The 23,316-nt window shown below is 44.4% G+C and overlaps 1 protein-coding gene across 1 annotated transcript in view; it reads left to right on the top strand.

Moving 5' to 3' along the window:
• LOC311228401 (NHS-like protein 1) overlaps nucleotides 1-23,316 on the top strand; it is a 177,664-nt gene that overhangs the window by 1,011 nt on the left and 153,337 nt on the right.

Below are 23,316 nucleotides of genomic sequence, written 5' to 3'. Positions count from 1 at the left end.
GCTGTACTGTAACTGTACCCATTCTGCAATCTGTTAAATAAAGTTTTCATTCATTCAGTCATTGTTATGTTTTGGCTTCTTTGCCATATCTCACGAATCAAAGAAAGAGACAAGTCCGTTGGTGGATCACTTTCATCTTTTTATCCATATATACATGTCAGTTGGACATTTCACAGTTTCATGTCCGTTGGACATACATTTCACTATGAATTGAAAATGGGGGACCCTGATGTAAACAAGACGAAAGTCTTTCTCTGGTCTGCATCCCCTTAACAATTGTGTGTATTGAGCCGTACTGTACTGTACCCATTCTGCAATCTAATCTGTTAAATAAAGTTTTCATTAATTCAGATAGGTTATACATTTCCTTTTGAGCCGCCTGGAGTAGCTAATTTGATGTGTATGATGTGTGGTGTGTTTTCGTTTTAGATATCTTGCCGTGGGTGGAGCAACTGTCGGTTTGTTATAGCCACTGTGTTATTATTATTATGTTGAGAAAGGAGGTCGTCAAGTGTGTCACATCATGAACGAAAGCGACGGCGTGACCAGTGTCTTCTAAAAACACATGGTCGTGTTTGTCTTGGACCTGGGGAGTTATGCGAATGTGGCAGGCCTGCGTTGAGTCCCGTCACAGATGATCGATATACCACATCATCACACTGACCATCTCCTGTCACAGATGATCGATATACCACATCATCACACTGACCATCTCCCGTCACAGATGATCGATATACCACCACATCACACTGACCATCTCCTGTCACAGATGATCGATATACCACCACATCACACTGACCATCTCCCGTCACAGATGATCGATATACCACCACATCACACTGACCATCTCCTGTCACAGATGATCGATATACCACATCATCACACTGACCATCTCCTGTCACAGATGATCGATATACCACATCATCACACTGACCATCTCCTGTCACAGATGATCGATATACCACATCATCACACTGACCATCTCCTGTCACAGATGATCGATATACCACCACATCACACTGACCATCTCCTGTCACAGATGATCGATATACCACCACATCACACTGACCATCTCCTGTCACATATGATCGATATACCACCACATCACACTGACCATCTCCTGTCACAGATGATCGATATACCACCACATCACACTGACCATCTCCTGTCACAGAAGATCGATATACCACATCATCACACTGACCATCTTCTGTCACAGATGATCAATATACCACATCATCACACTGACCATCTCCTGTCAGAGATGATCGATATAGCACATCATCTCATCACACTGACCATCTCCTGTCACAGATGATCGATATAGCATATCATCACACTGACCATCTGCAAGCCACTGGAACGAAAATTCTCTTCTCTATCAGTGTTTAGCATACATGAAAGTTTGTCACTGCGAAGATGAATGAAAAATCAATTCCTTTCCCCCCCAAAGAAGTTGTTTTTGTTTGAGATGGGCTTGCAGGCTGCCCCCCCCTGTTGCTTCCTGCACAGCAATTAGGCTATTCATTAACTGGCACATTGACTGAAGTATGATGTAGTCTTCTAGTCTAGTCTGGCTTATGTTTGCCTATGATGCACTGGCTACTCTTGATAGTCTGCACACAGGATGTCAAATCTGAGTCTACAGAGAGAAAGGCACATCTGTCGGTTCATGATATCCGCTTGATGTGCCCTAAAGGAGCACCTTTGTGTCATTGCTTGTTCAGTTGTTTGAATGATTGCTTTGAGATAGGGTTCATGAATAGATACGATAGGAAATCACATCTCTGTTGATTCCCTCAGGAGCTCTTCTATTGAACCAGTTAGCCGCTGTCGTCGAACAGGAAATAGAAAGATAGACGATTCCATTCAGGACGGGATGATCAAGAGGGTTTAGGGTTTAAACCCATGAAGAAAGAAGCCTGAGTCACTGCTGTTTTAGTTCTTCTCTGGTTCTCCCTCATTCCCTCCCAGGTCTTTGAATATGAGTCACACACACACACACACACACACACACACACACACACACACTAATGCACGCACAGATAGAATGCTGTTATACACATACAGACACTGTGCACTGCTCACATGTTCGGGGAAGAAACCCAAGTAGACAGTTCCCAGACATATGATGAGCAACAGACAGTACTAGACACACACACACACACACACACACACACACACACACACACACACACACACACACACACACACACACACAGTATAAGAGGGAGACACTCACTTATTTATCACTGCTGCTCTATGACATCATAACAACCCGAGTGACCCTTTTAATTACTCCTGTATAACTGTGTAGCGTTTTTTTTTTTTTTTTTTTTTTTTTTATTGGTCTTTTTCCCCCTCCATTTTCCTCCGATTTCTCCCATCCCAATGTTAGTCGTATGCCAATTCCCAGTCCCTTCCTGATCGCTGCGCACTTACCCCCCACAGTCAGATCATCTGGGAGAGTGGAGGCTACCACGTGCTTCCTCCGACACACGTCCAGCCAATCACCGCTTCTTTTCACCTGGCAGCGCGGATTCTCATTGAGAGGGCGTAGCGTGTGGGAGGACCACACTATCCCCCTCACGTCCAATCCGCGCTTAGCAGGCGCCCCGACCGAACTGTAGGAGTCGCTGTTTACAACGACCCGGACCCACCCCGCCAGCTTCTCCCACCCTCTGATACAGCCAATTGTATCAGTGCAGACGGCCAGCCAAGCTGGTGACAACCCCGGAGCTGTGAGCTGGATTCGAACAGGCGAATCGAGCTCACAGCTCCGGGGCTGGTGACGAACGCAATCTCCGCTCGGCCACCTAACCGCCTCTAACTGTGTAGCGTTCTGAGGAATGATGATGCTGCTACATTCTCCTGGGCACTGCCGGGCTCACAGTGGCTCAGGAGGTAGAGAGGTCGTCTGGTAATCGGAAGGTTCCCTGTTTGATTCCCGCTCCTCCCGGGCAGCGTGTCAAAGTGTCCTCCTCGAGCGAGGACACTTAACCCCCTAACTGCTCCCGATGAGCAGGTCGGCACCTTTGCACGGTCGCCTCCGCTGTCGGCGTGTGAATGAGTGAGTGAATGGGTGAATGTGAGGCATAAGTTGTAAAGCGCTTTGGATAAAAGCACTATATTATGAATGCAGTCCGTTTGGGAAGCTATGGCCATTTTCCATTCCAACAACAGGCAGGTATTAAAGTGTACTAATGGCCAGTCAGTCAGTCAGGCACGCAGACCGGCATGCAGACAGACAGGCAGGTGTTGGTTCAGTTATGACAGGCACCAGGAGAGGGGTGTGAGTGAGGGGGGTGGAATGTGTCCGAGGAGGAGGCCTATATTATGCAGAAAGATAGTTGAAATCGCTCCCCACACCTCACCGCCCCAAGGGCACAGCAGCAGTGGGGCGTACAACAACAGGCCCCTACGTCAGGATTCATAACAATAGAAATATGTGTGCATGACGGCTCTTGGTTTACATACACGCACGCCGCGCACACACACACCTGCTCTGTATGGCAAATAGAGCACTGCAAATGGGAGCATTCCTTCGGTTTGAGTACACGCCTCCTAGTACGTGCATTTAAAGGGAGGCACGTATTTGAACATGTCACGATGCCAAACAGTGGATGTGCCATGTTGTTGACGTTTTAAGTGATGTTAATGTGTAACTTACGCGTCCTCGGCCTGTCCTCGGGTGTTTTTCTTTTTCTCCTTTTTCACGACTCCCTCCAGCTACCTGGCCTCGCCTGGTTCCATGGGTTCACCTCACCTCCAAGAACCGGAGTGTACTGTCTACTATACAGGATAGAATCACAAGTCCCTCATAGGTGCTAATGTCACACAGCGGTGGCCATTCACGGTATTCTCACCACGACGTGTCGACCGACGCCGCAGCTCATTGGCCGCTTTTCCTTTAATGATAATCACCTGTTACTTGATTACAGGCACCTGTTGTTGTACTCGTTTGCCTGTACCTGGAATGTCGGTGAATCGGATAGTGGTGCGACCTGCGTCGCTCGCTAGCCCCGGAGCTATGTAAACAGAGAGTGAGCAGCGTGTCAATTAATTATAATGATGATAATAAGAATCAATTTGATTTATATTGCACTTTACATTTGGCATCTCAAAGTGCTACAGGTTAAAAACGTTTAATACAACGGATAAAAAAGAAGTATATCAGCAGCGTTTAGTACAACAGAAAAAAGAAGCATGTCGAGTTAAAAAAGAAAATTTTAAATAAAAAGCTCTACTAAAAAGTAAAAAGCCATGTTTAAAAGCATCCACAGTCTGTGGTGTCCTCAGATTGTTGGGGAGAGCATTCCACAGACTGGAAGCAATTGAGCAGAAGGCCTGGAATCTCCCATGCTACAGAGCTCGGTCTTGGGAGGTTTGTGAAGGTTGGCACTTCCAGAGCGGAGTGGCGAGTTCCTTGGGGTAGGGAGGAGCGTTGCCACGGATACAGTGGTAGGAGAGGAGGGAGACCACGTATTCAACCCAGAGAGAGAGACAGGAAGCCAGTGGAGTGATTTGAGGGGGTGATGTGGTCGTATGCTAAGGTCGGGTACCGTTCACATTTGAACCGATACCGGCGGTACCTGTACCAGTTCCTGGAATTCAGTATCTGTACCCAACGCCAACGGTACCCTTTTCCTGTACTTCACTCTCTGTAATAACAAAAAAAAGGAACTCCTCAATTTCAACATTGTTATTATTTAGAACATTTTGTTTGTAACATCTAGTTTGTAACATTTATTGTTGTAACACACCACCACACAAAATCAATCGCATGATCATGTATATGTTTTTAAATGTTTAAATATCTGGCCATTCTCAGTGAATATGATCAAACTCCTCTGACCTTATCTGGTCTTTCCAAGGACCCAAGAGATGGGACAGTAATATATATATATATATTTGTGGAAAAGGCTCCCTCTTGTCTAGTATATTACATTCTATATTACACTCTATACTAAATGCTAGGGCTGACCCCTATTGGTCGAATAGTCGACTAATCAGTCGAAAGGAGCCGTAGTCGGCTACTGCCAACCTCTTAGTCGAATACAATTTATTTTTTATTTTTTATAATTTTATATTTTTTGAATTATTTGTTATCATTCTTTCCAAAAGAAAAGAGGCCTAGACGCTAATGGCACGCATACCAGAGGCTAACTGCCTACGAAAACAGGCACAGAGGCACTGAAAGAGGATTTCACCCATCTAATGAACACACTAGACTAGACAAATATCAAGATGTATCCCATCAGTGGACCAATTGCATGCTTTTGCAGAGGACAAGAAGCCTTCAGTCGACTCCTTCAGACATTAAGCACCCCCCAGCCCAAATGGAATGATAAAAAAAAGAATATATATATATTATACCGTAATTCCTCTAATAGTAACCGGTATTCAATTAAAAACCGGGTCTCTATTAATGACCGGGTGCGCTGTTGAGCTAAGCAATTATAAGCCGGCCTCCTAATACAAGCCGGGTTTCATGTATATTAGAGGAATTACGGTATTTCCCTCAATGGATTTACCATAGGCAATATATTTAGTTATTGTTGTTATATGCTGGCCTGGCTGTGCAGTAAATACCATATAATGGTATGGTGTTAATGTTTACCAAGAGAGTAAGCCTACCTCAGAATTGTATAAAATATTATTATTATACCAGTATTGTGATTGCACTATTTTACTTTATTTAACTTTTTTTGACCACCTGTAATTGCACTGTTTACTACCGTATTTCATACAGTACTTGGTTTCAATAAATGAACCCAGTACATTTGACTGGGTTCAAACTGACACAAAATGTTGATTTATTCATTATGATCTGTTTGAAAATTAGAAATATAGGCCTCTCTCTTATACATGCCTCCTCCTAATACAAGCCTGGGCCCTCATTCATCAACGTGTCTTACGCACAGATATGTGCTTAACCTGTGCGTACGACCATTTCTAAGCAAAGAGTGGGATTCATCAATTTCAACTTGAACTTGACTTCGTGCTTATGTGTACGCACAGCTCGGAGCACACTTAGCTGACGCCCAGTGGTAGAATATATTATTACAACAAGGAAATGAGCTTCTGTGCATTAGTTTCAACACTGGCATGTTCTGTATGAACCGTAATTCATTATAGTTCATTGTAAAATAGCAACAGTAGTGTAATTATGGTCAAAACCCTATAAATAGCATTTGGAATAATAGATCTTTCTCTCAGAATGAATGCAGCATGGTTTATATAGCGTTATCGGAATATACGGGGTGTACTGACTGACTGCGCTCCGCGTAGCTCAACTCGTTATTATTTTGCGCACAGACCGCAGAAACACGGGAACGTTTTGATTATATTAAGGCTTTACGTTAAACGAAACAAGTGGAATTTCGAAGCTGTAAGCAGAATACAAGTCATATGACACCCACGATATAGTATTCTTCCCCCTTTTTACTGTATAAGAAAGAATAAAAAACGCATTGCAATGACACCAGATAGTGGACAGACTATGTAAATATGATGATGGGATTCAAGTTCGCGTTTTTGTTGATCATAGGCATGCTGTCAGAGTATGATATCTTAATCAAACATTCTAGAACATTTGTCTCACAGATCATGTCATAATAGAACATAGGCTATGGCATGGTCCATCGTGATATTGTGTAGACTGTTATTACTGTACCGGTACCACCCATTGTGACAACAGCCTTGTGAGTCCCGCACACAAACATGATGGAATTCAAGTTCATGTATTGAAAGGCAGGCTACATCATACATGCAGTGAGATTCATTGTTCTTGTATATGCTCTCGTATTATTGTTTATATAGGCTACCCAATACTGACATCAAAATAGATTGTAGTATGCCTCTAGAAATCATATGCAGCAGGTAGAAAATTGACGGAAGATCCATCGCGATTTGGAATAAAATTGAGGAGAACTTTAATCCCTGGGTATTAATCAAACAACACGGGAAAAGGCAGTCATATTCCAGCACGGTCTTTATTAGTGTTTGCGCTGCCCAGGCAGCAATGGTTAATAGATATCATATCCGATATCACCGTGAGTGTACACGTCTGTCAGCCTGTCTCATAACACGCTTCCCTCGGCTTAGTCCATTTTTCCACATTTCATGGGGGTATTCCATTACCGTATATGGTTAATCGGGGCGGTTCTGGTATGCAAATACTTAAAACAGTGCACGAGCTCAAACGTAGGATCAAAGTCATATTCATCATGACAGGTGTGCGTAGAACCTGCGTACGCACGTGTGGTGAATCCCGTTTTTTCTGTGCGTGCACTGATTCTACATTCTGTGCTTACGTGTGGAAATAGAACATTTTCTACGCCACGTTGATGAATGAGGGCCCTGGTATCCGCTACAGTTGAAACAAATACAAGCCGGGGTTACTATTAGAGGAATTACGGTACTTAATTTTTTTTTTTATATATATAGTCGACTAATAGTCGACTAACGGCAAATTTCGCCCAATCATAGTCGACTATCCAAATCCTTAGTCGGGGACAGCCCTACTTATTTTCTGTTCCCCACAGCTTTTTTTAGGCTGGTGGTTGGACCGGGTTTAGATACGCAGCCTTCAGCAGTTTAACATACGGGCCACATGCTCAACACATGGGCGCGCCGCTTAAAAGTGTTATCGTGTCGTCTATCGTGAGAAATCTGTTTCGAGGCGGGCCGGCCTTGTTGTTGTGCGGTGGGCCCCCCCCCACGGACACATCCCACGTACAGGGAATTACAACGGTGAAGCGGTAATGGTTTCCTTTAGTTAGAATACGTGTTAAATAGCTCTACATTCTGATAGCCATCACTGATGACAACAGATCGCTAACGCTGTGGCGTCCTTGACGAAGACGGGCAGGAGCACTTGGATTGGTCCCAGGGGCGCGGCCCTCGCCAACGCCTGTCTGCTCCCGACTGCCCTTGGGGGGAAGGACGACGGGATGGGTTAATCGCAGAGACGAATCGCATCGGCGATCCTACAAAGAACAATGCATGCGTGTGTGTGTGTAACCGTGTGTGCTAACCGCTAAACATTGTGGATAGTTGCATGCCAATTAAAGACCTCTAAACAGGTCCTGAATTATAAAAAAATAAATAAAAAAAATACAGTGGGTCAGTAATATTGGTCTCCCAGTCCCTCCGCTCTGCAGTAAACACAAAATAAATGTTCTGGTATCCCTTCCCACTTTATCCTATCAGGAGAGAGAACCCTAGATATTTTTACTTATTTCAAGAAATCTTGCAGAGCCAAATATTTGCTTACTGCACTGGTATATTATTTGACTTGTTCCACGCACACTGGGAGACCCATGTTACTGACCAAACACTCTGTATCAGTCATGGCTTTTGGAATGTAGGCTAGAACTATAATTTGAACAATTTGAAGAAGAAAAAAATGCCACTTACAGCACCTTTTAACCGGGCCGTAGCGTTGTGGTGCTAACTGTGTGGTGGGTGTGGTTCAGAACAATCCATATTCTAACCTCTGCATGGAGAGAGATCAGGTTACTGAGAGAGAGAGAGAGAGAGAGAGAGAGAGAAAGAGAGAGAGACTACAAGAGGAGAGGGGCCCCAAACTGCTGGAGGACTGACACTGAAGGAAGGGTATTAGGCTACGTTCACACTACAAGCCTTAAGTGCTCAATTCTGATTTATTGCTCACATCAGATTCTTTTGTCTTGTGGTCAATATCAGATTCCAGTGTGAAATTGTCACGCTCCTGAATTGACCCGCATGCGCAAATGAACAATAATTAAAAAAAAATATATCTCAACAAATGTCAATCTAGAGAGTGATGTAAAAGTTGCATGAAAGTCCCATGACTGTTCAGACTGAGGTCGCATCGCAAAAGATCAGGCCCAAATCTGAATTGAAAAGATTAGATTCAATGTGATTTGTGCTGATTTGAGTCACATATGAGCAAAGAAATCAGATTTGGGCCACTTTTGTCTGCAGTGTGAACGTAGCTTATATGTGACTTAATATCTGACATATAAGTATATGTGTATATATCACAACAGTGTGAAGACTAACAGCACAAATCACATGGAATCTGATCTTTTCAATTCTGATTGCGGTCACTTTCACATGTGGTCCTAAATCAGATACAGGTCTGATCTTTTGCAATGTGACCTCAGTCTGAACGACTTTCTTTTTTTAAAACTTTGACCAGTCACCTGGTTCTTTTTAGCGTTTATCGCTTTTTCTTCGCATTCATACTTGGTCAAGTTCGACCGACAGAAGCAGGCTGAAAGGGTTCAGATGGGGGGGAGAGACACTCTGGGAAAGGCACGGCTGCCGTCCGGGATTCGAACGCGCTCAGCCCCAGATCCGCGCGAGCGCGGTTGTCCACGGCGCTGAAATAGCACTCGCGGTACGTGGTGAGCTACTGGAGCTCCCCGGTCTGAACGACTTTCATGTGACTTTTACGTAACTACGGACTGTAGTTAAAAGAAAATTTAAGATATGTTTTTTCTGCATTTTTTCAGCTTTATTGTGGATAGGACAGTCAGAGGGGAAAGTTGGGTGAAGAGATGGGGGAGGACATGCAACACAAGTCCTGGGCCGGATTCGAACCCAGGACGTTGCGAGTACGCTGCAAGCGCAGCTACCTGGTGTGCCACCGTGGCGCCCCTGGACTGTAGGTTGTAGTAAGTGAAATTAGTGCAGTGACGCGATTTGTGAGTATCTGCGACATGGAAGAAATCAATATCACACATAAACTATGGAAAAACCGTTTCTCTCTGCTTACATACACGTATGGAAAGTCACGGGCTATGTAATCCAGTTGTTGATATTTGATATTTGAGTTTAATATGCGCTTGTTAGTATCAAATCAACAGAATTGCGTATCGCGGCGATATCTATAGTATATACATAATGATACCATCCCATTGAAAGACAATAGAAATGATCAGTGAATTATGGCCCACCCCTATTAGTCAGGGACCGTTTAAATATTTGTCTTTGTCTGCCACTGTCTGGGTGTTTGTGTGTGTGTCTGTGTGTGTGTGTCTGTGTGTTTGTGTCGACCCTTGACATTCTCCTTAAGTGTTTGTCTCCTGCTGTGGGACAAGGCTCCAGGCTGTAGGTCAGAGGTCAGCTTCTCCCGCCTCAGAGGAGAGAGCACCTGACACTTGAAGAGTCAGGAGTTTAAACAAAGAGGAGCTTGGAGCGTTGGGAGAAACAAGCAGCTGATAATTGCGATTCTAGCTTTTGTCCCTTCAGCGTCGATGTGCAACGGTTTCACTTCTCTGGGTTTTGAGTGCGGCGTTGGGACATTTTACAAAATCACACTCAATATCCGTAGAGTTAATTTGATCTTTAATGTTACGCGGCTACATTGGTCCGCTGTGTCTGTCCGTCTATGTCTGTTTCTAATTAATTGTCAGTGATTAGTATCCATTTGTCAGAGTTGACGTTAGGTTCCAATTAAACAATTAATAAACCAACGACGGTAATAACTTCCATCACTTTTCTATCTGTTCATTGACGGTTTGGACCAATGTAGTGCAAACATACTTTCGCTAGGCTGGACTGGTCCTCTCAGCTCCTCTCCAGTTGAGCTTTTGCTGCTGCAGGGTTTAATCCAAAATCGTTGTGTAACGTGTCGTTTCTAGAGCCTTCTTTCTCTCATTTACATTTACATTTAGTCATTTAGCTGACGCTTTTATCCAAAGCGACTTACAAGTTCTGTACGACAAGTCATCCGGAAGGGCACAACTCTATCAGCTGAGTTTAATGTTCATCAAAGTGTTGAGTGCTACAGTGTAGGTTCGTTTATTAGGACAAGTGCAAGTGTAAGGTTAGCTAGGGTTCGATTTTTATATTTATTTATTTATTTGTATTTTTTAATGAATCTTTTAATTATTAAAAAAAATGTAGGTAGTGAAGAAGTGCGGGCGGCTACGTGGCGTAGTGGGCAAGGCGCTCACCACGAAATCTGGAGACGCTGGGCTTGCCTGTTCGAGCCCAGCGCTCCACATTTGCTTTCAGTTTAGCTGGTCGTCCATACTAATACACATTGACCGTATTAGGGGGTGGGAAACTGATGGGTGGGGATCGGGCGTTGTGGACAGCGACTCCTACAGGTCGGTTGGTGCGCCTGCGCAGTAGAATCAGGAAGTGTCGGGGGCAGCGTGAGCCTCCCACGCGTTACTCCTCGCCACTGAGAGATCGAGCTGCGCAGGTGAAAAGATGCGACTGCTGTTACCTCAAGTACCGGAGGGGACTTGTGCTATGTATGACTTAGTCCACATTGCAGCCGGCTTGTGGGAGGCAAGAAACAGCGTTCGTGACAGGGGAGGGTTGAATTGGATGTTACGAAATTGGGATGGGAGAAAAATATAGAAAATGGGAGAAAAAGTGGATAAAAAAAAAGGTAGTGAAGAAGTGCGCCTTTAGTCGACGGCGAAAGATTGGACGGGTTTCGGCTGTCCCAACTTCCTTCACGTGAAGTTAAAAACTAATTGAAAGTGAAACCTAAAAATAGCTGCATGTTCACTTTATAATGTTGTCTGATTTATGCGCTTGATAATAAAATAGTATACGCCGGTGGGCAAGTAATCTGTACTTGGTGGAGGCCTGAACACTGAGTATCACAGACTACCGCAATTGTTCCCCTTAGTAACAGCCGATGTGGGTGGAGAAATCAGCCTAAATAAATAATAAATACACAAAGTACATCCCTACTAAAAAGGATAAACCTTTCTATTTTTAACTCTGATTTAAGCAGGTAAATAGATGGGAGGCTTATTTCGATATTACACTTTCTCATTGTCCTGCTTTTACATTATGTCGAGGTGAACGTTGCCTCTTAACTATATTCTTTGCCAGCCGCCTCCCCCCTGGCCAAATATAGCGTTGGTTTGAATGAATAGGGAGTTAACAGTTATTTTAATGTGGGAAAGTGGGTCGAACAGTAAGTGGAGATTAATTTAGAGTTTAGCCCGAGGATTTTGCAGTGTTCACACAGGGATTCAGGCGCTTTGGCAGTAAGTAACGGCAGGACCGAGCGGGAAAGAGAAGAAGGGGACATGATGAAGGACAGGTTCTCATGTCCCTGCTGCCCATAGTTGTTGCTATGGTCAGGGCTGCCAACTTGTCAGCTTTTGGCCACCAGATGGATCATTGACTTGAACAAAGACCACAACCTCGGTATGACTGACTGACTGACTGAGTGACTTGACTGGGGGAGTGAGTGAGTGAGTGAGTGAGTGAGTATTATGTATGTCTGTTCCTCTACACCAGGGGTCAGCAACCTTTTTGACATGAAGTGCCTGTTTGAAATATAGTTGTAACTAGTGTGCCTCAACAATATTCCATGCATCGTAAAAAAACATTTCTCATAATCAGGTATTTTTAATGATTTTTGAGAATAATTTTTACATTATTACATCATTATTGTTATTGTTATTATTAACAATATTATTATGATGGTTGTATCAACCCTAAATCTGAGTTAGGGTGGGGGTGCAATGCAGACAAACAGTTTTGCTTTACTGAGCTCCGTTATCTGGGGGCTGTAGTTGGTCACTTTAAGCTGCATCTTTTAATCCAGCTGTTTGCTGTTCTCTGATATTTTCTGACATTTCGTTGATCTCGACACTTCAAGCTGACATGGGGATATCTTTTATCCTTGATTTGATTGTCTCTTTGTTTGGCAAGCCTTCAAACAAAACATCTGAGCTACAGAGAAAAGCCTCCTTGATATACTCGACTCGAAAAAGAACCCGTGGGAGGATTTCAACAAGATAAATATATATATATATATTTTTTTAATGCTGCCCCCTTTGCCAATGAAAATGCCCCCGCGTGCCTAGGGTTGCCTACCCCTGCTCTACACTACAGGATCCAGCAAACATTTACTTTATGTAAAGATAAGTACAACACATACAGACTACATCATCATCATCATGACACATTTTATGCATTATGTTTAATTTGACACTTCCAAAATGAATTTTGTATTATTATTATTATTTATTATTATTATTATTATTATTATTATTATTATTATTATTATTATTATTATTATTATTATTATTATTATTATTATTATTATTATTATTATTATTATTATTATTATTATTATTATTATTATTATTATTATTATTATTATTATTATTATTATTATTATTATTATTATTATTATATTATTATTATTATTATTATAAAGATCATGTCTTGTAGCAGTTGCCATTTAAACAGAAAAAACTTTTCAATGCAGGGTAAATCAAAATGTATCGGCCTACTGTAGGCCAGTAGTACAGTTGATAAAACTAGACCTATTCCTATAGTTCCGGTGAGAAATGGATCCATGCCAGGATTTCTTGAAGATTCTTCAGTTTAGCTACGATCTGTACAACTATTCCAGTGACATGATCACACGCTTGATCCATTTCAGGATTTCGGTCATTTACGTTGTCAACGCGTGAGAGTTGGCAGCTCTGCTATGGTGATGGTATTTATGGTGATGGTATTTATGGTGATGGTTTACCAGCAAGCTAGCTAACGGTTGCTATGGTGATGGTGTTTTTTTTTACCAGCAAGCTAGCTAATGGTGACTTTGCTCTTCTAGCTTGTTATCGGCTAACAAACTTTCCATATTATTTACTGGTGTTCTGGCCAGCTTGGTTAGTCGGCTGCCTTTATGTCAGCAGAGCTATTTAGCAAAATCTCAGCAAGATTTCAAGCTTTGATTATCATGTAACACCCGGTTGTAAATTCTGTTGCTCAGGAGTCAGGACGGCAAAAAGTACAAATATTAACCGTTGCCATTGCTGGTAATGTATTATCTGCCGACCTAGCTTAGGCCTCCTAGTTACACGCACGCACACACACGCACGCACGCACGCACGCACGCACGCACGCACGCACGCACGCACGCACGCACACACGTCTACAAGTTGTCCTGCAGATGATCACTGTCTGTCTCGCCTTTCTCTCTGTCTGTCTCGTCTCTCTCGCTCTCTGTCTGTCTCGTCTCTCTCGCTCTCTGTCTGTCTCGTCTCTCTCGCTCTCTGTCTGTCTCGTCTCTCTCGCTCTCTGTCTGTCTCGTCTCTCTCGCTCTCTGTCTGTCTCGTCTCTCTCGCTCTCTGTCTGTCTCGTCTCTCTCGCTCTCTGTCTGTCTCGTCTCTCTGTCTCCTCTCTCTCTCTCTCTCTCTCTCTGTCTGTCTCGTCTCTCTGTGTCTGTCTCGTCTCTCTCGCTCTCTGTCTGTCTCGTCTCTCTGTCTGTCTCGTCTCTGTGTCTCTCTCTCTCTCTCTCTCTCTCTGTCTCGTCTCTCTGTGTCTGTCTCGTCTCTCTCGCTCTCTGTCTGTCTCGTCTCTCTCGCTCTCTGTCTGTCTCGTCTCTCTGTGTGTCTCTCTCTCTCTCTCTCTCTCTGTCTGTCTCGTCTCTCTGTGTCTGTCTCGTCTCTCTCGCTCTCTGTCTGTCTCGTCTCGCTCTCTGTCTGTCTCGTCTCTCTCGCTCTCTCTCTCTCTCTCTCTCTGTGTCTCTCTCTCTCTCTCTCTCTCTCTCTGTGACACACACACACAGAGTGTTTGCATTCCTCCCTTTATCCCTGCCAGATATTTATAGTCCTGTCCCTTCATGTGTCTGTCCACCTCTCTCCTCCTGCACGCCGTCATGTTAAGTGTGTGTTAGCAGCACGCTCAAGTACCTCTGAAGTGTGTGTGTGTGTGTGTGTGTGTGTGTATTAGGGAGGCACCGATCTGACTTTTTCAGTCCCGATATACCGATACCTGGGCTTTGGGTATCGGCCGATACGGAGTTTGTTCAATTGTTCAATTAATAAACTGTATGCCTCACTGTGTGGAAGAGACTGGGATCATTGTTTTGTGCAAGAGGCAACATCAGGCTTGACTTAAAACATTACTTTCCTAACTTAGTGAAACAAAATGTAACAAATTAACGCATAGATATACATTTACTGAATTGTTATTTATAATTTTAGTTATTATTATATTATATATATTTTTTACAGATACCCGATCCAGCTTTTTTAGTCATATCGGGCCGATATCAATATCGGATCGGTGTGTGTGTGTATTATGGATGACGGTCTTGGCTTGGTCTAATACTGTGGACATAAACAACGGTTACATGATAATGATGATAATTAACCGAACTGATCTCTGAGTTGAGATCAAAGAGACGTCCCTATTGGCTCTACAGAGGAACCAGGTTCAGACACGTCTCCTTTGATTAATATTGTTTATGGCTCCCGGCAGCTTTCAGTGCCGTCTGGGACACACACACACACACACACACATACACACACACACACACACACACACACACACACACACACACACACACACACACACACACACACACACACACACACACACACACACACACACACACACACACACACACAGGGCTGTCAGAGAGTAACACAAGGTGTTAATGGATGCATTGCTAACTTTCACACGGTGCAATGCCTGTGAACTGCCACTAGGGGCATCGTGGCTAACCAGTGAGCTAACGAGTGAGTGTGAGTGAGCGACAGACAGACAGACAGACATTAATTCATAGCCGCATTAAGAGGTGCCTTGCAGTTGACTAATAGTCATGGGATTAGTTGACAAGGAGACCAAAACGAAAAGGCAATTTATTCAAGAAATCTGTCGCACATTGTTGTCCTTCGTCAAATGAATGTAGTCGGGCAGAATTGGATTCAAATGTATTGTTATACATTAATACAGCACAAGTACAGTACAATAAAAAATAAGTTTGGCATCCAACCTTAGTGCAAATTTAACAGTCAAGTGCAATAGTAATATACAATGTACAGGTGATTTAAACTGGGTATAAAATATATGAATTTGTATTACGGAGTAATAGTGCTAATCAGATATATGTACAGAGTTATAGTATTAATAGGTACAGTGATGACGACACTATGGTAGCAATGAAGGACCGCTGTTAACGTTTAGTTATTTTTCATTTCACTAAAAAAACACATTAATTCATACCGGTAAGTTGACTAAAAGTAGTCAGCCCACACACACACACACACACACACACCTCTTCCCTCATTCATTCATTCCAACCAGCCTCCTGGCCACAGTACACATGGGCCTGTCATGCCCCTCTCCACCCAACAATAGAGCAGTCATTAAGCAGTCAGAACCCACCCGCTGGTTCCCACAGGCCCAGTCCAAGGAAGTGACCTGTCCAACCAGACACAACCCAGCGGCTCAGGGAGGATGGAGAGAGTGAGACTGAGAGAGAGACAGAGAGAGGCTGAAGTCGAGTCAAGAGTTTTATTTGTCACGACATACAAGTATACAGTGAAATGCGGGGGGTCTTGTGCATAATACAATAATAAGAATCCAATAGGATGAGAATGCGACGTTTGTCGCATGAAGGGATACTATTTAAGAAAGTGTGTGTTTGTGTTTTTGTTTTCCCCATGTGTCTCCTCTTTGTGGCACCCGTGTGGAGACAGTGGTTCAAGGAGGCTGTTCTGGGGTTAAGGGTTAAGGTGAGGGTTAAGACAACATAAGATAACAAGAACCTAATTGCCCCCGTTGGGGCGATGACGACTATTTTGACTTGAGGATAAAGGCTACTGAATGTAGTCATAGGACGCCTCCCACAAGGATTGTGTGTGTGTGTGTGTGTGTGTGTGTGTGTGTACACACGTACACGTACAAGTAGCCCTCTCTCACGCCGCCTTGCAGACCGCCCAGGATGATGTAGACGTGCCCTGGCTGAGGCACGGAGAGAAGAAAAAGGAGGGAAAGAGAGAGAGACAGAGGGAGACTAGAAGAGATGAATGCCAGTCTTGTTCCCCAGACATGATGTATGTTTGAGAAAGTATTAAGTAACTTATCAACAGGACAACCTTTATCTTGAATCTCTTGATGTCTCTGTGTACGTGTGTGTTCAAGCTTCTTTCTCTCTGCAGATCTCTCACTCTCTGCAGTTGTTCAGACATACAACTTGACCTTCGTTGACTCTATGACGTTGTTGTTGTTGTTGTTGTTGTTGTTGTTGTTGTACTACAACAGTGTCTTTCTATGTTTCCTAAAGCTTTGCCTGTTAGGAATTTATTTCATTACGACGCAAAGACACCATTAACCTCAATATCTTCATGGTATCACTATCTACTAGGGGTGTAACGGTATGTGTACCGCGACTTCATGGTACGGATGTCACGGTTCGGTACATCCAGCCGCCATACGACGAATACGTCTCATACGACACTAAGGTGAAACTAGGGTTGCACATTTTACAAATGTATGCTCAATATCTTTACTTTACTTTACACTGGCTTACTAACAGTCTTAACACAGAAGGTCATTCATTAAACGTTGCATATATCAAGCTTGTATTGCCACATTTAGATGATGAATAAAACGTTGAATCTTGTAAAGGCATGAACAAGCCGACAGCACAAATGAACGTGCATTCTCTGCACTCGGCTGTTTCTCCGCTCCTCCCCTCCCCTCCTCCCCTCCCCTCCTCCCCTTACTACAGGTGTCACTGAAACAAAACCAACCATGATGAGATGATACAGTATGTTTGTAACACAGCATATAAAATAAGCTGAAAATGTTCATCGTTTTCTTGTTCGCCTAATAATGTTAACCAATGGATAGACACACACACCAACTTTCTTCCGCGCTACTTTCCGGCTGATACGGGAAAAAAAGAGAGAAAAAAAACACGCAAACATACTTTTGCTGATCTGGACTGGTCCTTTGAGTTCCTCTCCAGTCGAGCTGCTGCGGTGTTGAAATCGAAAATATTGATAAATCCTCTGCCATTGTTGTGTAACATGGCATCTCTTCTCTAGTCTTTCTCCGCGTCACGTGAAGTAAAATCTACTCTAGAAGTGAAAGTGAAACTATACAACGGTGGGGGGTGGGGGCAGTAGGCAATTAATTTACTCAAGTGGATTCCTGAACACAGAATGACACCGTTATCACTGACTGACTACCGCAGCAAGCCTAGGTGAAACCGAGTATAACTTAATAATAAAATAATTATATTTAATAATTGTAATAATAATTATAAATATATAATAATCATAAATATTGTTTTCCTGTTGTACCGAACGCGTACCGAACCGTGACCCCAAAACCGAGGTACGTACCGAACCGTGGCTTCCGTGTGCCGTTACACACCCATACTATCTACACAAGTTTATATCTCTCTCTGCAGAGCTCACTCTCAGCAGAGCTCACTCTCACTCTCTCTGCAGAGCTCACTCTCACTCTCAGCAGAGCTCACTCTCACTCTCTGCAGAGCTCACTCTCACTCTCAGCAGAGCTCACTCTCACTCTCTCTGCAGAGCTCACTCTCACTCTCTGCAGAGCTCACTCTCACTCTCTGCAGAGCTCACTCTCACTCTCTCTGCAGAGCTCACTCTCACTCTCAGCAGAGCTCACTCTCACTCTCTCTGCAGAGCTCACTCTCACTCTCTCTGCAGAGCTCACTCTCACTCTCTGCAGAGCTCACTCTCTCGATCGAGTCCCACACTCTCTGCAGGAAGCATAACTTGTTTAATCAGAAATTGTTACTAGAGAGTAAAGGTTTGCGAAAAAAGAGGCATTTCTCCTTCTGCCTCGCTGCTCTGCTGTGTGTTTGTGTGTGTGTTGGTGTGTGTGTGTGTGTGTGTGTGTGTGTGTGTGTCTCTTGTTGGCTGTTGTGCCACTGTGGGCGGCGGCATTTAAAAAAAAGTGTTCTTCTTGTCAGAAGGAATATCCATGGCTTGGCAGTGTGGCCGATACTTTGTAGGTCTACCAGTTGAATTGTAAAGTGTGTCACAAGTGTGTGACATGAAACAACACAACACCCCTCTGGAGAAAGTTATGCTAGCACCTGTCCGCCTATCAGGCATCACCTGGATCTGACATGTCATGACTAGATATGTTTAATCAATGTTTGTAAGGTGTGTGTGTGTCAGGTGTGCTCTTTGGCTGCACTGCTATTTTGACATTATTGCAATGCTCAGACGTGAGCACTGTGTGAGCAGAGGGACATTTTCGACCAGATTCAAACGCTTGGACACATTTTTGCTTCTGAAATAAGATGGACTATATACAATATTCTGTGTTGTACAATGCATGATTAACATGCAACGGCCCGCCGGCGGAACAGACGAAAGTCACGGCACTTTGCGAGCGTCTAGCTGCTCTGGGCTGCATTTTCTGCCGAACCTATAAATGACAGAATTAAAGCTCTATTTGTTGCCGTTCGGATGCCACCTCACTCGACATAATTTGTGCCTCGGTTCTCGAGTTACATGACAATATGTCAGGCGTGCAACTTTTTACGTGCAAGCGTCAGATTACCACCCCGGACTTCCGACGCTCTAACTCTGCCAATCATCCGCCCATTGCCAACGATAACCCAGGTGGGGGTGTGCGAATAAGAGATCTAGGTGAAATTCCGAATGAATTGACGTGGATGAGGAAATGGAGAAATGGAGAGCTTTTTTCTGGGCGCATGTTATGTGGTTAAATGTCAAATAAACATCTTGATAATATTGAGAATTTGTATCGTTTCCTTAATCTTGAAGTAGCCACAATTTGATTTGTTGAATATTTTGCAATGGGCTAATAATACCCTGGGGTCTGATCAGTAAACTGGAGCAAGTGTCGTCAGTAATTAATTGCTTTTCTCCCCCGATAGTCAGAATTTACACTTGACTATTAATATTAAAATAGGGACCTATGCTGTGTTTTCATTATTCGTAGCCAAACTCTAGGTAGATCTCTCCAGCCTTTAGACTTAAAAGTGTGGTGATTGGCAGGTGATCGTAGATCTCACCCGCCTATAGACTTAAAAGTGTGGTGATTGGCAGGTGATCGTAGATCTCACCCGCCTATAGACTTAAACGTGTGGTGATTGGCAGGTGATCGTAGATCTCTCCAGCCTTGGAAAAGGGCAACGCAGATCTTGTGTTGAAGAAGGTTGCCCATCCCTGTGTCGTCCCTCTAGAGAGGCAGGGGAAGATGGACGAGGAGGGAATAGATAGATTCTCACATGTTTTTAAACGGCATGTCTTTCTTTTGTGTCTAATAATAACTCTGTGCTTCTCAGTCTTCAAGGACACACCCTCGAATGGATACATAATTGGCCACGCCCCCCCCCCCCAGAGATTTGTTTATGATTTCATCCAGAATAATTTTTTGTACTTTGCTCCCTTCTCCCTAATTTAGTAATTATGCCAATTCCCTCCTGGTTGTTGCGCTACCCTACTTTTGGTCTGGGGAGGGTGTAGCCTACCACATGCTACTCTACTGTGGGTCTGGGGAGGGTGTAGACTACCACATGCCTCTTCCAATACATGTGGAGTCGCCAGCCGCTTTTTTTCATGTGCAAAGGTTCACGCTATCTCCCTAAGATCCCCTCCCCGCTGAACAGGCGCCTGCCCGACCAGTAGGAGTCGCTGTTGCAACGACCAGGACTCATACCCCACCGGCAGACCTCTACACTACCCAGACAACCCAGTGCTTAGACCTCTACACTACCCAGTCAACCCAGTGCTTAGACCTCTACACTACCCAGTCAACCCAGTGCTTAGACCTCTACACTACCCAGTCAACCCAGTGCTTAGACCTCTACACTACCCAGTCAACCCAGTGCTTAGACCTCTACACTACCCAGTCAACCCAGTGCTTAGACCTCTACACTACCCAGTCAACCCAGTGCTTAGACCTCTACACTACCCAGCCAACCCAGTGCTTAGACCTCTACACTACCCACTGTACCCAGTCAACCCAGTGCTTAGACCTCTACACTACCCAGTCAACCCAGTGCTTAGACCTCTACACTACCCAGCCAACCCAGTGCTTAGACCTCTACACTACCCAGTCAACCCAGTGCTTAGACCTCTACACTACCCAGTCAACCCAGTGCTTAGACCTCTACACTACCCAGTCAACCCAGTGCTTAGACCTCTACACTACCCAGTCAACCCAGTGCTTAGACCTCTACACTACCCAGTCAACCCAGTGCTTAGACCTCTACACTACCCAGTCAACCCAGTGCTTAGACCTCTACACTACCCAGCCAACCCAGTGCTTAGACCTCTACACTACCCAGTCAACCCAGTGCTCAGACCTCTACACTACCCAGCCAACCCAGTGCTTAGACCTCTACACTACCCAGTCAACCCAGTGCTTAGACCTCTACACTACCCAGCCAACCCAGTGCTTAGACCTCTACACTACCCAGTCAACCCAGTGCTTAGACCTCTACACTACCCAGTCAACCCAGTGCTCAGACCTCTACACTACCCAGTCAACCCAGTGCTTAGACCTCTACACTACCCAGTCAACCCAGTGCTTAGACCTCTACACTACCCAGTCAACCCAGTGCTTAGACCTCTACACTACCCAGTCAACCCAGTGCTTAGACCTCTACACTACCCAGCCAACCCAGTGCTTAGACCTCTACACTACCCAGTCAACCCAGTGCTTAGACCTCTACACTACCCAGTCAACCCAGTGCTTAGACCTCTACACTACCCACTGTACCCAGTCAACCCAGTGCTTAGACCTCTACACTACCCAGTCAACCCAGTGCTTAGACAACTACACTACCCAGCCAACCCAGTGCTTAGACCTCTACACTACCCAGACACATTCTTCCGATAACAGAGCAGAACGTGAAACCTATTATCAGAATCGTCACATTGTGCCATCTTCAAGTGAATAAATAATTTGTGAAATTATTAAAGTATTACCCCATTTTGCATTGGACCCTCTGTAACCCCCTCAGGACCCCTGGTGGGTCACCGGACCCCACTTTAAAAAAAAAACACCACAATAACTAACCACTAAACAGTGTGTTGTTGACCCATTCTAACATATGTGGCTCAGTCTCCTATATACACATCTGTCTGTCTCTATTAGATTCATTCAGCTCTGCACACACACACACACACACGCACACGCACACACACACTGGTGAGTGCTGGAGGGTAATCTGGTGCTATTACCCGGCACAGGAGGGGGAAACGAGACAGATTTAATCCCCACCACCGTGGCCTCTCCGTGGGGCAGGAGCCGGGGATCGAGAGGCTCCACCTCTACTCTGCCTCCGGGATCCCTCCGATTCCCCCCCCCCCTCACTTTCACGGCACACACACACGCACAAAAACACACCAAGAATGTTTTGGATTGTGTCGTTTTAAGAGTTCAAGCCCAGGGTGGGGCTCCTCTCCTCCAGCCACGACGGCTTCTGTCTCTCCCAGCCGCGCGCTCGCTGGCGGAGCAGCAGCCAGATGTTTCACATCGAGTTCCCTCCTCCGAGGAGACGCTGAGCAAACAGAGTCAAACCGTCAACACAAGTCTGGAGGAGGTTTCTCAAGATAAGTGATGTGTTGCTGCTGAGGGTTTAGTTGAGCGTTACACAACTGTTGGTGAGAGGCTGCGGAATAATATTAAAAACATATTTGATCAATGATGAAATTACACTTATCTGTTTTTACGAATATAAGAAAATATATTACTTTATTGATCCCCTTCATGGGGAAATTCGGGTGTCATAGCAGCGTGGGGGAGGGGCCGTGTATAAGTATGGGCAGGGTAGGGCGGCTAGGTGGTGTAGTGGGCAAGGCACTCGCCACCAGTGTGGAGACGCTAGGATTCGCGTGTTCGAATCCAGCTCTCCACATTGTTTTCAGTTTAGCTGGTCGTCCGCAGTAATACACATTGGCCGTATTACGGGGAGGGAAACTGAAGGGTGGGGATCGAACGTTGTGAACAAGCGACTCCTACAGGTCGGTTGGTGCGCCTGCGCAGTAGAATCAGGAAGTGTCGGGGGCAGCGTGAGCCTCCCACGCGTTACTCCTCGACACTGAGAGATCGAGCTGCGCAGGTGAAAAGATGCGACTGCTGTTACCTCAAGTACCGGAGGGGACTTGTGCTATGTATGACTTAGTCCACATTGCAGCCGGCTTGTGGGAGGCAAGAAACAGCGTTCGTGACAGGGGAGGGTTGAATTGGATGATACGAAATTGGGATGGGAGAAAATATAGAAAAATGGGAGAAAAAGTATGGGCAGGGTAATGGTAGAAAGACATAACTATAGGCAATGAGATTAGATCCGAATATAAAGATGAGAAAAATAAACAATGTAAACGATATAATTATCTCTGAATATAGAAATACGAGAAAAATAAACGGTATAAACAAGTCTAAGCACTAATCGATTAGTCGATTCAAACTATACACATCCGTGAAATTGTGTTTCCCACGTGTCATTATTATGCAGGAAGACCTCTTTAGATTGACACACAACAACAGGATGTTCCAACAGTGACACACTTTCCTTTT

The sequence above is a fragment of the Notolepis coatsorum genome, assembly GCF_963971535.1.
Source record: "Notolepis coatsorum genome assembly, chromosome: 5".
NCBI classification, from domain to species: domain Eukaryota; kingdom Metazoa; phylum Chordata; class Actinopteri; order Aulopiformes; family Paralepididae; genus Notolepis; species Notolepis coatsorum.
The sequence above is the reverse complement of the archived record's forward strand: the minus strand, read 5'-3'. Positions and strand labels throughout refer to the sequence as shown.